This window comes from Lygodium microphyllum, chromosome 13 (genome assembly GCF_053477565.2).
Source record: "Lygodium microphyllum isolate KBCC chromosome 13, Lygodium_microphyllum_v1.1.10, whole genome shotgun sequence".
NCBI lineage: Eukaryota > Viridiplantae > Streptophyta > Polypodiopsida > Schizaeales > Lygodiaceae > Lygodium > Lygodium microphyllum.
In genome coordinates, this window is record NC_141147.1 from 41,873,253 (window position 1) to 41,887,292 (window position 14,040).

General features: G+C 40.3%; 1 long non-coding RNA gene across 1 annotated transcript; it reads right to left on the reverse strand.

The window, feature by feature from the left end:
• Nucleotides 1-332: 332 nt before the first annotated feature.
• LOC148026554 (uncharacterized) lies at nucleotides 333-845 on the reverse strand. The gene is made up of 3 exons (XR_015692816.1): nucleotides 798-845; nucleotides 529-619; nucleotides 333-455 (listed from the first exon to the last, which is right to left on the reverse strand). It is a non-coding gene; the product is annotated as an uncharacterized LOC148026554 (long non-coding RNA).
• Nucleotides 846-14,040: the final 13,195 nt, after the last annotated feature.

Consider the following 14,040-nt stretch of genomic DNA (forward strand, 5'->3'; position numbering starts at 1 on the left):
AATAGATTCTTGGTAATAGAAGGTACACGTAGTACATCATGTAGGCTCTTCTTTCTATCGTCATAGTTGTAGCAGTCTACCTTCCTACTGGTGGGTTGTCTCACACTTGTGCCTGCTTGGTTTCCATCTCCTCTTCTTCTCTAGTGGTCATTGTGCTCTATGGGGAGTACCTGTTGCTGCACTAGAGGAGGCTCCACCTTGTACTCCAGGTGGCGGGCTTTGGCATGAGGCCTCTCCATGGCCGAGAAACGGGGAAATGCTTGCTTGGTGCCTACCATGCAAGCTCGAGGAGGGCAAGATGGAGAAGAGACAGAGGTTGGCTTGTCCTTTGTAGTTGTCCCCTCTCTTTTAGTGGATGTGCTGGCAATGGTAGTGGCAATGGCAGCTTCTCTCTCTCTCTCCCTCTCTCTCAATCTCCCTTGTGTTGATTTGTCTCCCTTCTTCTCTCTATACATCTATTCATCAACAAAAATAAAAAGAGAAGTAAATAAAAGAGAAAAACAAAGAGAGAAGATATAATACATTTACCTCAAAGCTTGAAGAAGAATCCTTTCGCGCTTCTCTCCTTCTTCTTCTTCTCCTTCACGGGTTCCCTCATTCTTCTTTGCAGTTGTCCCCTCTATTTTTGTGGTGGATTGGCGGTGGCAGTGACCTCTCTCTCTCTCTCTCTCTCTCTCAATCTCCCTTGCGCACGTTGATCTCTCTCACTTTTTCTCTCTATACACTCTTCATCAACAAAAAGAAAGAGAGAAGTAAAGAAAAGAGAAAAACAAAGAGAGAATAGATAATGCACTTACCTCAAAGCTTGAAGAAGAATCCCTTCGCGCTACTCTCCTTCTTCTTCTTCTCCTTCACGGGCTCCCTCCTTCTTCTTTGCAGTTGTCCCCTCTCTTTTTGTGGTGGATTGGCGGTGGCAGCGACCTCTCTCTCTCTCTCTCTCTCTCTCTCTCTCTCTCTCTCTCAATCTCCCTTGTACATGTTGATCTATCTCACTTCTTCTCTCAATACACTCATCAACAAAAAGAAAGAGAGAAGTAAAGAAAAGAGAAAAACAAAGAGAGAATAGATAATGCACTTACCTCAAAGCTTGAAGAAGAATCCCTTCGTACTTCTCTCATTTTTTTCTTATTCGAGAGTTCCTTCCTTCTCCCTTACACTTGTCTCCTCCCTCTTCATGGATGGCGGTAGTGGGAACGGCCTCTCTCTCTCTCTCTTGCTTGTTTACAAACCTGTAAAATGCCATGCTCGGGTTTTGACAAATTTTTATGAAGCCCCTCTCTCTCCTGTTTTTTATTTCTCTCCATCTCTCTCTTCCTTCCTCTCCCTTCTTCTCTCTATTTCTCTCCCTCCTTCCCTCCCCACTCTCACTCAACTCATCTCATTGCAAAGACAATCAAAGATAGAAAATAAAAAGCTTAAGAAACAAAGATATTGAAAGAAATGTCACCCCACCTCTCTTTATCTCTCTCTCCCCCCTCTCCCTTTACTTTTCTTTATTAACATTCTCTCTCATTCTCTCATTGTTTTCCTATTTCTCTCTCCCTCTCTCTCGCTCTCTATTTTTTCTCTCTATCTCTCTTTCTCCCTCTCTCTCTCTCTTCTTTTCACTCTCCTTCCTCTCTTTACCTCACCCTTCTTTTCTACGTCCTCCTCCTCTCTTCCTTCCCTCTCCCTCTCTCTATTTCTCTCCCCCTCCCCTCTCCCTCTCCCTCTCTCTATTTCTCTTCCCCTCCCCTCTCCCTCTCTCTATTTATCTCTCCCTCTCTCTATTTCCCTTTCTTTGTTTCCTCTCTCTTTGTTTTTTCCCCCTCTCTCTCTCGTTGTTTCTCTCACTCATCCTCTATCCCTCCCTTCATCTCTCATTTCTCTCTTCCTCTTTCTCTTTATTTCATTTCTCTACCTTTTTCTCTCTTTCTCTCCCTTCATTCTTCTCCCTTCTTTCTTCCCTCCCTCTCTTTCCATGTATCTCTTTGCAAAGAAAAACAAAAAAAGAAAACAAGATAACACAAAAATAAAGCAAGAAGAGGCAATGTACCTACCTCAAAGGCTTGAAGATGAAACCCTTTGTACCTTCTCTTTGCACCTTCCCTCCCTTCTCCATTGCACACTTCTCTTTCTTCTTCATATATAGCGGCGGCGGCATAGTGATGAGCTCCCTCTCTCTCTCTCTCTCTCCCTCGCAAAGCTTTAAGCTCTCTCGCTCTCTCTTTCATTCTTTCTCGCAAATGTTCTTTCGACGAATGTTACGCTCGGGTTTTCGAAATTTTTTCCCCAGACCGGCGTCGCTATATGCGTCGCTATTAGCGTCTCTATTTGCGTCGCTATTTGCGTCTCTATTAGCGTCGCTATATGCGTCGCTAATATTAGCGACGCAAATAGCGACGCATATAGCGACGGAAATGGCGAAGCTAATAGCGACGCATATAGCGACGCTTTTAGCGACACCGCCTTTTTGCGTCGCAAATGGCCGTCGCTATTGCCCCATTCCCTTGTAGTGAAAATCAGCCTGTAGCCTCCCGGATCAAAAGGAAAAGTTGTATCATTGCCATGCATTGGATCAACTTTCACAAGATCGAAATCAAATACTGCTGGAAGCATGATCATCATGATGGTACTCACTAACGAAGTCTCCATTGCATGATGGTCCTCCAAATCCACATGCTGTCCATAATCTGCCTTCTTGAACTAAACTTCTTGTTGTTGAACTTCTTGTTGTGGACTCATACCAAAATGGTCTTCAACAAGATGTTCTCCATCATTTGCATCATAATATTCAAATATCAAGATTATTTTGGCAGACTTTGCCCTACATGTGGCTTGGTGATTACAAGATAGTGGCTTAGCACAACGATAGCATAAGCCCGCAGCATGCAGTTCCCGTATTGTATCACTAGTAAGGTGTCTAACACGTTTAGCCTTAGATAGCAATTTACACACATGTTCATCACCATTGGTCAGCTCTATGAGAGTTTTGACATGCTGCTCATAGTCATCTTGCTGCTCATGCATAACAGATGGCTGTCCATGCTCATCATGTACAACAAATGGCTGTCCATGCTCATCATGTACAACAGATGACTGTCCATACTCATGACCATATTGCTCATGCTGTCCATACTGCATATGGTGATAATAGCCCTGCTGCACATCAGAGGGACAGTTTGGTTGAGCATATGCATTTGCTTCCACTGATGTTTGCTGCTCACATACATAAGCATGTTGCATTTCATCATTAGTCCCACAGCATTGATCATAATCACTTGCTTTTGCTGTTGATCAAAGCTAGAAGTGTACTGATAAGCATAACCATTTCTGTCACATCCATAAGAACTGGGCTGGTCAACCAAGAGAGCTTCACAAGTATAATCATAACTATTTTGCTGAAGAGATGGATTCTCATAAGCATAAGCATGTTGACCATAATAACCATTCTGCTACCAAGGTTCAATGGAATGATACTCTGCATTATGATATGGTACATCATATTTATAAGCATTAACATGCTGTCCAAATGTACTTGCATACTGCTCATACTCATTTGCATGTTGTTGTTGTTCATATTCATAAGATGCATGTAGATCATAGTGTGTACCATCAGCATATACATGTTGTCCATAAGCATAAGCATTTGATTCAGCTGTACCATCAGCATATAGATGTTGGCCATGAGCATAAGCATTTGATTCAGGTCTTGCTATTTTTTCCATAAATGCCTTTATAAGGGCAATACACTGTTCAGCTGAAACTACAAGTTTGTCAATTTTAGCTTGTGTTTGAAGCCAACGTTGTTCACTAGAGCTAGAGCTATTGTTCTCAGCTGCCATTGCAGTCAAGTTGAAGAAATATGTTGTTCCTTGAAAAATAGAAGTCCAAATAAGGTGTATGATAGCTTGCCTCGAAGGTTAGGATGTCTAGTATCAATTAGAAATCCTGGTTTGAATTTAGGAGTAGCAATACCCCTCTCTGTTTAAGAATTTCCAAAACTGTCCACAGTGAACTGTTAGTGAACTGCCGGTACCAAATAGGCTCTAGGCCGAGAAATATGTGTCCAAATTAGACGTTTGATGGCTCCACTCGAAGCTTATGATATCTAGTATCACTTCCAGTTGTTTCTTTGTTGTTAGAATGATGCTACTAATTTCTGTAGCAACTTTTCCAAATCTGTCCCTGTTTGGACTGCACCCTGTTTTAGCCTTGAGCTTGCTTGATGAACTCCTAAAAGCCAATCTTGTAGTAAGAATGCTTGAACCAAAATAGTAGTATATCCCAGCATCATACTCTACTCAATAATGCTCCAATGGTTCTCCATGAACCATAGCTTGTTGAAGAAGAACCAAATTCTTATCCCCTATGCTGAAACATTGCTGAATCACTAGACAATGTGACTTCTTCAGTGTAAACAGATTCCAAAGCCACAATCTGCTAAGAAGACTGTTCCAACCACGGGATCGATCTTTGCAAGTCGTTGGGGAGAAATGAAGCTCAGATCACTCCAGTCCCAAGCAAACCAGGACTCTTCTTCAAGCTAGGAAGATGAAGATGAAGTTGATCTCAGTAGTGAAGAAGATACTAGTGCAGATGATAACACAGATGGCATGTACAACTCTAGCCTCCCACAATGCATCCAACCAAAGCTTTGCTGAATCTGAAACAGGATTGAATGCTGTAGGATCATATCTTGGAAGTAGTCGTAGGGCTGTTACAGAAGGGTCATGCACAGCAGAATGGATGTCAAAAGGTCTGCTGGAAAGTTCATTACAATCAGAACATGCTTTTGAGGTTAGCAGGGAGGTTAGCAATGCAGGTTTTTTTTTTTACCGATAAGAAGACAGCAGATGACTCAGGTGATTCTTGGATTGATGGAAAGTGTACTGATCCTTTTTCAGCAAATAGGAAAGAAATTTTGCCAACTGCAGATTGTGTGGAAAAGTTTCTGAATGCTGGCAGCCTGTCTGCATCTGATAGCCATGTTATGATGGCAAAATATTGTGCAGCATCTGATCATAGTCTTCAGGGTGTAGGAGGCAGGGATCTATCAGCTGCTATCTCACATGATGAAGTACATATTGATGCTGATGGCAAATGCCTGGAGCTGAATAAAGTTTCTGATTCTGAGAACATGGATAGAATTGCAGATGAGGAGAAGGGAGGCTGCAACATCATCAATGGAGTATTGACAATGGAGTATTGATCAGGCCATCCATCCCCTTTTACTTTCTTTGTACAGAAGGCGTAATATATACTTGCAGGCTCCTTGTACAAGAAGGCACAAATTCTACTCTCGAATTTCGCCTTAAAAATAAGGTTAGGCAAAGGTGATCAAAGCACTGAATCAACATAACCCCTGAAGCCTTATGTCAAGCTCAAGGCTACTCTCTTCTGCGTCTGTGTTAGAATGAATCTCTCTCTCATCTTCAATTCGGCCAGCATCTTAGTGGCTTGACGTTGCGAGCCATTGAAGTATGCAGGCACTGTAACGACTGCTTTCTTCACTGAATCATTCAGAAATTTTGATGCATCATCAACCAGCTTCCGAAGAACCTGTGCCAATATCTCTTCGGCTGTTCAGCACAGTGAGCCCCAGACAGAGAGTCACAATTTGAACATCAAATTTTGCATCCTTTATGGCACGGGGGGCTCATACACGCCCATCGCTTGAGCGGATTCACACCTTCTTGCACCCTGCAACAGATCTATTTTCTGGTCATCTTATGTTTGACGAGATCCCTCAGCTCGCTATTTTTGGAAGATTTGCATCAGCTCTTCCCCTTGCCTTTGTGCTGATTATCATTGCGATCAAGGATGGCTTGTGACCTTGCGGTTCTGAGAACGAGCGACTGAAATGACTAGCATATAAGAAGCCTCGCATACAGGAAGCTGCATAATCCCGAGCCTGCAAGAAAGCGTGCAGCAAAAAGGACGTCCTCGGAGCTCGATAGCACGCATGGCCACTATAGGTTGGCTTCGCTTGCTCCTCAATCGCCTTCAAATTTGCATAAAATTTGATGACGTCCAGCCATTTAAGCCTTTATCCGCCATATCTGACCTTGGATATCTCCAGATGTAGTCACTTGCTAACTGTAGGTGTCCTGCAGCACTCCACTAGTCACTGTCTTGTACCATTTTTGTCTGAAATTGGTTTTGAAATAGGAAAATGAGACTGAAATTGGAAGAAAATAATGGATCAAAGACTGAAGCTCTGATACCACTTGTCAGAGAGAGAACCAGGGAGAGACAAAGAGGAGAGAGAAATACTGTAGAGGAGAGAGAAAGACTGCAGGAAGATTGAGAATAAGAGTGACGAGGAGAGAGAAAGACTAGATTTAGAGAGAGAAAGACAAGAAAGATGAGGAAGCCATAGAAGCTGTGAGCAAGAAGGGAGAGAAAGACTGTAATTGTATTAATTTGTCAAAAGATATGAAAAATTACAACTTCTCTCCTTATATACCAATGTCAGTGTGACATGGCATATTATCAGCATTTTTAACTATTCCCAACTTCTTACAATCCATCCCCACTCAAAATGAAGGTTTTTGTCCTCAAAAACAAATATTGGACTTATTGGTATAGCCAAGTGGGGGGGCTGCAGAGTACTACTCTGTACAGCATTACAAGGGGTAAAGGAAAAGATTACCTAATATTCAATAGTAGTACTAATCTATACAGGAGGTCAAAATCAGCCTATAGCCTCCCGGATCAAAAGGAAAAGTTGTATCATTGCCATGCATTGGATCAACTTTCACAAGATCTAAATCAAATACTGCTGGAAGCATGATCATCATGATGGTACTCACTAACGAAGTCTCCATTCCATGACGATCCTCCAAATCCACATGCTGTCCATAATCTGCCTTCTTGAACTAAACTTCTTGTTGTTGAACTTCTTGTTGTGGACTCATACCAAAATGGTCTTCAACAAGATGTTCTCCATCATTTGCATCATAATATTCAAATATCAAGATTATTTTGGCAGACTTTGCCCTACATGTGGCTTGGTGATTACAAGATAGTGGCTTAGCACAATGATAGCATAAGCCAGCAGCATGCAGTTCCCGTATTGTATCACTAGTAAGGTGTCTAACACGTTTAGCCTTAGATAGCAATTTACACACATGTTCATCACCATTGGTCAGCTCTATGAGAGTTTTGACATGCTACTCATAGTCATCTTGCTGCTCATGCATAACAGATGGCTGTCCATGCTCATCATGTACAACAAATGGCTGTCCATGCTCATCATGTACAACAGATGACTGTCCATACTCATGACCATATTGCTCATGCTGTCCATACTGCATATGGTGATAATAGCCCTGCTGCACATCAGAGGGACAGTTTGGTTGAGCATATGCATTTGCTTCCACTGATGTTTGCTGCTCACATACATAAGCATGCTGCATTTGATCATTAGTCCCATAGCATTGGTCATAATCACTTGCTTTTGCTGTTGATCAAAGCTAGAAGTGTACTGATAAGCATAACCATTTCTGTCACATCCATAAGAACTGGGTTGGTCAACCAAGAGAGCTTCACAAGTATAATCATAACTATTTTGCTGAAGAGATGGATTCTCATAAGCATAAGCATGTTGACCATAATAACCATTCTGCTACCAAGGTTCAATGGAATGATACTCTGCATTTTGATATGGTACATCATATTTATAAGCATTAACATGCTGTCCAGATGTACTTGCATACTGCTCATACTCATTTGCATGTTGTTGCTGTTCATATTCATAAGATGCATGTAGATCATAGTGTGTACCATCAACATATACATGTTGTCCATAAGCATAAGCATTTGATTCAGGTGTACCATCAGCATATAGATGTTGGCCATGAGCATAAGCATTTGATTCAGGTCTTGCTATTTTTTCCATAAATGCCTTTATAAGGGCAATACACTGTTCAGCCGAAACTACAAGTTTGTCAATTTTAGCTTGTGTTTGAAGCCAACGGTGTTCACTAGAGCTGGAGCTATTGTATCAGCTGCCATTGCAGTCAAGTTGAAGAAATATGTTGTTCCTTGAAAAATAGAAGTCCAAATAAGGTGTATGATAGCTTGCCTCGAAGGTTAGGATGTCTAGTATCAATTAGAAATCCTGGTTTGAATTTAGGAGTAGCAATACCCCTCTCTGTTTAAGAATTTCCAAAACTGTCCACAGTGAACTGTTAGTGAACTGCTGGTACCAAATAGGCTCTAGGCCGAGAAATATGTGTCCACATTAGACGTTTGATGGCTCCACTCGAAGCTTATGATATCTAGTATCACTTCCAGTTGTTTCTTTGTTGTTAGAATGATGCTACTAATTTCTGTAGCAACTTTTCCAAATCTGTCCCTATTTGGACTGCACCCTGTTTTAGCCTTGAGCTTGCTTGATGAACTCCTCAAAGCCAATCTTGTAGTAAGAATGCTTGAACCAAAATAGTAGTATATCCCAGCATCATACTCTACTCAATAATGCTCCAATGGTTCTCCATGAACCATAGCTTGTTGAAGAAGAACCAAATGCTTATCCCCTATGCTGAAACATTGCTGAATCACTAGACAATGTGACTTCTTCAGTGTAAACAGATTCCAAAGCCACAGTCTGCTAAGAAGACTGTTCCAACCACGGGATCGATCTTTGCAAGTCGTTGGGGAGAAATGAAACTCAAATCACTCCAGTCCCAAGCAAACCAGGACTCTTCTTCAAGCTAGGAAGATGAAGATGAAGTTGATCTCAGTAGTGAAGAAGATACTAGTGCAGATGATAACACAGATGGCATGTACAACTCTAGCCTCCCACAATGCATCCAACCAAAGCTTTGCTGAATTTGAAACAGGATTGAATGCTGTAGGATCATATCTTGGAAGTAGTCGTAGGGCTGTTACAGAAGGGTCATGCACAGCAGAATGGATGTCAAAAGGTCTGCTGGAAAGTTCATTACAATCAGAACATGCTTTTGAGGTTAGCAGGGAGGTTAGCAATGCAGGTTTTTTTTTTTACCGATAAGAAGACAGCAGATGACTCAGGTGATTCTTGGATTGATGGAAAGTGTACTGATCCTTTTTCAGCAAATAGGAAAGAAATTTTGCCAACTGCAGATTGTGTGGAAAAGTTTCTGAATGCTGGCAGCCTGTCTGCATCTGATAGCCATGTTATGATGGCAAAATATTGTGCAGCATCTGATCATAGTCTTCAGGGTGTAGGAGGCAGGGATCTATCAGCTGCTATCTCACATGATGAAGTACATATTGATGCTGATGGCAAATGCCTGGAGCTGAATAAAGTTTCTGATTCTGAGAACATGGATAGAATTGCAGATGAGGAGAAGGGAGGCTGCAACATCATCAATGGAGTATTGACAATGGAGTATTGATCAGGCCATCCATCCCCTTTTACTTTCTTTGTACAGAAGGCGTAATATATACTTGCAGGCTCCTTGTACAAGAAGGCACAAATTCTACTCTCGAATTTCGCCTTAAAAATAAGGTTAGGCAAAGGTGATCAAAGCACTGAATCAACATAACCCCTGAAGCCTTATGTCAAGCTCAAGGCTACTCTCTTCTGCGTCTGTGTTAGAATGAATCTCTCTCTCATCTTCAATTCGGCCAGCATCTTAGTGGCTTGACGTTGCGAGCCATTGAAGTATGCAGGCACTGTAACGACTGCTTTCTTCACTGAATCATTCAGAAATTTCGATGCATCATCAACCAGCTTCTGAAGAACCTGTGCCAATATCTCTTCGGCTGTTCAGCACAGTGAGCCCCAGACAGAGAGTCACAGTTTGAACATCAAATTTTGCATCCTTTATGGCACGGGGGGCTCATACACGCCCATCGCTTGAGCGGATTCACACCTTCTTGCACCCTGCAACAGATCTATTTTCTGGTCATCTTATGTTTGACGAGATCCCTCAGCTCGCTATTTTTGGAAGATTTGCATCAGCTCTTCCCCTTGCCTTTGTGCTGATTATCATTGCGATCAAGGATGGCTTGTGACCTTGCGGTTCTGAGAACGAGCGACTGAAATGACTGGCATACAAGAAGCCTCGCATACAAGAAGCTGCATAATCCAGAGCCTGCAAGAAAGCGTGCAGCAAAAAGGACTTCCTCGGAGCTCGATAGCACGCATGGCCACTATAGGTTGGCTTCGCTTGCTCCTCAATCGCCTTCAAATTTGCATAAAATTTGATGACGTCCAGCCATTTAAGCCTTTATCCGCCATATCTGACCTTGGATATCTCCAGATGTAGTCACTTGCTAACTGTAGGTGTCCTGCAGCACTCCACTAGTCACTGTCTTGTACCATTTTTGTCTGAAATTGGTTTTGAAATAGGAAAATGAGACTGAAATTGGAAGAAAATAATGGATCAAAGACTGAAGCTCTGATACCACTTGTCAGAGAGAGAACCAGGGAGAGACAAAGAGGAGAGAGAAAGACTGTAGAGGAGAGAGAAAGACTGCAGGAAGATTGAGAATAAGAGTGACGAGGAGAGAGAAAGACTAGATTTAGAGAGAGAAAGACAAGAAAGATGAGCAAGCCATAGAAGCTGTGAGCAAGAAGGGAGAGAAAGACTGTAATTGTATTAATTTGTCAAAAGATATGAAAAATTACAACTTCTCTCCTTATATACCAATGTCAGTGTGACATGGCATATTATCAACATTTTTAACTATTCCCAACTTCTTACATGAACAAGGAGTTTTGAAGAAAAAAGAAAGAAATTAAAAAAAACAGGCCATTGGAGTACGGGATGCGAGAGGCCGCGTGAAAGATAGAGGGAAGGCGTGCTCTCATTGGGCGCCATCTTTTGAAAGAGAGAGAGAGGAAGCAACAGTCATGCTCGTTTTTTTTGGGGGATTCGTCTCATCTTCTTGATGATCATGGACGCCTTCTCTACCATCTCATTATCTTCCTAAAGAGGGCACCATCTTCTTCGCCGCGTGACGAAAAAGAGAGAGAGGGAGAAAAGCGAAGGTAAATATCAATTTTGAAGCACAACCATTAAAGGAAACAAACTATTGTTTCGCTCTCTCATTGGGCGCCATCCTCCTTGATCATCATCAACTTGAAAAAATTGAAGGACAAGAGAATGATCATCATCAATTTGACAAATTGAAAGAGAAGAGAAAGAGAAGAAGGCGGCATCCTCCATGAAGGTCAATTTGCAAATCGTCACCATTCTTGATGAGGCATAGAGCAATTGATTCCATAAATTCTCCTGATCACATAAACAAATTTTCGCCTGCAAACGATTGACCCATTCCAGCTCTGCATCATCTCCATTGATTCGCCCTCTTTTCCAAAGAACCCATGACTTCAATTAACCTTCATAAAGCTGAATCTCTAAACTTAGAAATGACTATTCATATTGCCATAAAGTAATTGGTCGATTGGGAGTTTCAGAGCAAGGGAAGTGAAGAGCTCATGGTCAGATTGACTGGTTGGAAGGTATACCTCTCTTGAATGGACTGCAAAGGAACACGGCTTCCAAAGACGCGACAACAACCCGCGGGTTTTACAAGTATGCACCTAAACCGTTTAACAAAAATAAAGGTTATAGCATGAGTAAATATTCCGTTTATTATTTTTAAAAAATTTCTTGAAATGTGTTTTCCTACGCTAAGTGGTTATTTGTATTTATGTGGACCTGTTTCTATTTTCTAAAAATAGAAAATAGTAAAAAATGCTTGAAAAGGGCTTAAAATTGATACAAATAAATTTTTATAAAATATTCGATTGAGAAATTATCACTTGTAATATTTTTACCATAAATACAATCATTTTGGAAATTTATTGAAATTTTTTCATAATTTTTAGAGATTACTCAGTTTATTTAAAATTTCAAAAATAGTTATTTTTAAAAAAATAGTTTCCATATAAAACAAATGGATTTTCTATCAATAAAAATATATATTTTTCATGGAAAAACTGAAAAGATTACTTCTGAAGTGTTAATGAATTTTTGTAAAGTTAAAAAAAAGACCAATTTAATGTTATTTTTGTTAAGAAAATATCCATGTAAACATGGTGTTTTTGATTTGACACAATTAAGAGTATACACGGTGTGTTAAACTATGATAAATGAAAAAAAAAAAGAAGTGTAAGGGTGTTTTATGACAGTATAAACAACATAAAATTAACAATTTATTTATATGATGGTATGAGGACAAGCCACAGCATCCATATTAAAATTTTACATGTTATTTATATATTAAAAAAATACTTAGATGATTGTTAAGATAAGGAGTGGAGGGCCACTAGGATAATTGATAATTAAGGGAATCCATTAGAGTTTTAAAATGAATTGTGTATGTGGACGTATAAGAAAGAACTTGTTTTTGTCATGATTGATATTTAGTTAAAGAAGAGAAAAGAAAAGACATTACCATCAGAAAATAAAAACAAATTAATTGTCTAAACATTAATAGCAACGACGGAATGCACAATATGGAGAGGGGAAATGTTTAAAAAGGGGAATTAAAGTTTATGGGTTTATGGCACATTAGTTAATTTGGTTTGAATGTTTGTTGATTTAAAAAAATAAAAGGAAGTAATTTTATAAAAGGTGGAGAAGGAAACATTTAAGAAGGAATTGAAACGCAGATATACTCAGATTCTATTGAATCTATGTTGTGAAATAACATTTCTAAAGTCAAACATCAAAACTTCCTCGATAAACCGCCACTAGAATGGCAGGAGCAATTTATGAGGAGCCCCTGAAAGATGGGGGGGAAGCTATAGTTTTCCTAGGTTTAGAATTCTAGTGCCCAAGCTAGAGACCTATTTGTGAGCAATTATTAAGAAGGAAAGTAGAAGAACTAAGTAAACTTGCTTAATTTGTAGACATTGAGAGAATACTAGTCGGACTAGTATAGTGAAGGGTTATCATAAATATCTGGAAAGCTACGTAGAGTTATTGCAGTTAGTGGCAAAAATCACTTACCTAGTGCAACAGCTCTTAGGAGTTGGCTTGACAACCCTGTTAAAAGTGGCTTGGTGTTTTGCCAGTCATTTTTTGGTGTGTTTGTCGGGAGTCAAGTGCACTCAGATAGGTGGTGAATCTCCCTAAGATATTCGAATCCTAGGCACATTTTTTGTGAAGTTAATGAGTGATTTTGAAGTCTCTTTGTTAAGAGACTATTTTCCGAATTCCCCCCAAGATTGCCAAAGGCAAGTGTTAGATTGGGCAAGAGATACAAAAATAGTAGAGGGTAACAAATATTTTGGTTCGCAGTTAACGGTAGATGTTGAACAGTTATCCTCTTGGAGTTGGGGGTATAATGAATGCGTGCAAACCATTGTTCTCTTAGTGGCACATTTTGGGCTGATAGATGAAATTGAAATAAATATGATTAGTGTGTCATACCACTATGATTGGTATTATCACACAGCTTATCGAACGTTTAGAAGGACTGAGTGGAGTGATGTATTGCCTTGGATACGTGTATCCAGAGGTATAAAAATTTCATTTGACACAAAAGATGTGAGAGAGGTAGCTGAAATTTTAGGTTTAATTCCTGAGCAAAAGGAGAAACTACCATATAGAGAAGAAGATCCAGAATTGCCGACTATTCTCAAATTATTGAGTGCATACGCAACCACAAAAATCCTAACTTTGTAGCTTTAGGGAAAAACGTATGAGTCACAAGAAATTTGTGAAGAATGACATTAGTGGTGGATGAGTTCTGAGGAGAGACGAAGACAACAAGCGGAAGGTCAAGACCAACGTGCAAGGGAACGAGCTGCTTGACAGGAGGCTTGGCTACTAGAGAGGTTAGAAAAGGTGAATGCTTTGTTGAATTTGGGAATAGGCATTGCGTCAAGCTCAAACGTGGAGCTACTAGGTCCTAACATACCATTTGATAGAACCCCATCACAAGAAAATGAAGAAGATTCCTATCAATGGGACCGGACAGTTTTGAGTACTAGTAGTCCCACTAGAGAGAGAAGTAGACAAAGTAGCAAAAGTATAAAAAGTGAAGCTAATACTGCAGTAGGAAGTAACGAACCACCCATTGATTGGGACTTAGAGTCAGATTTTGGATTTC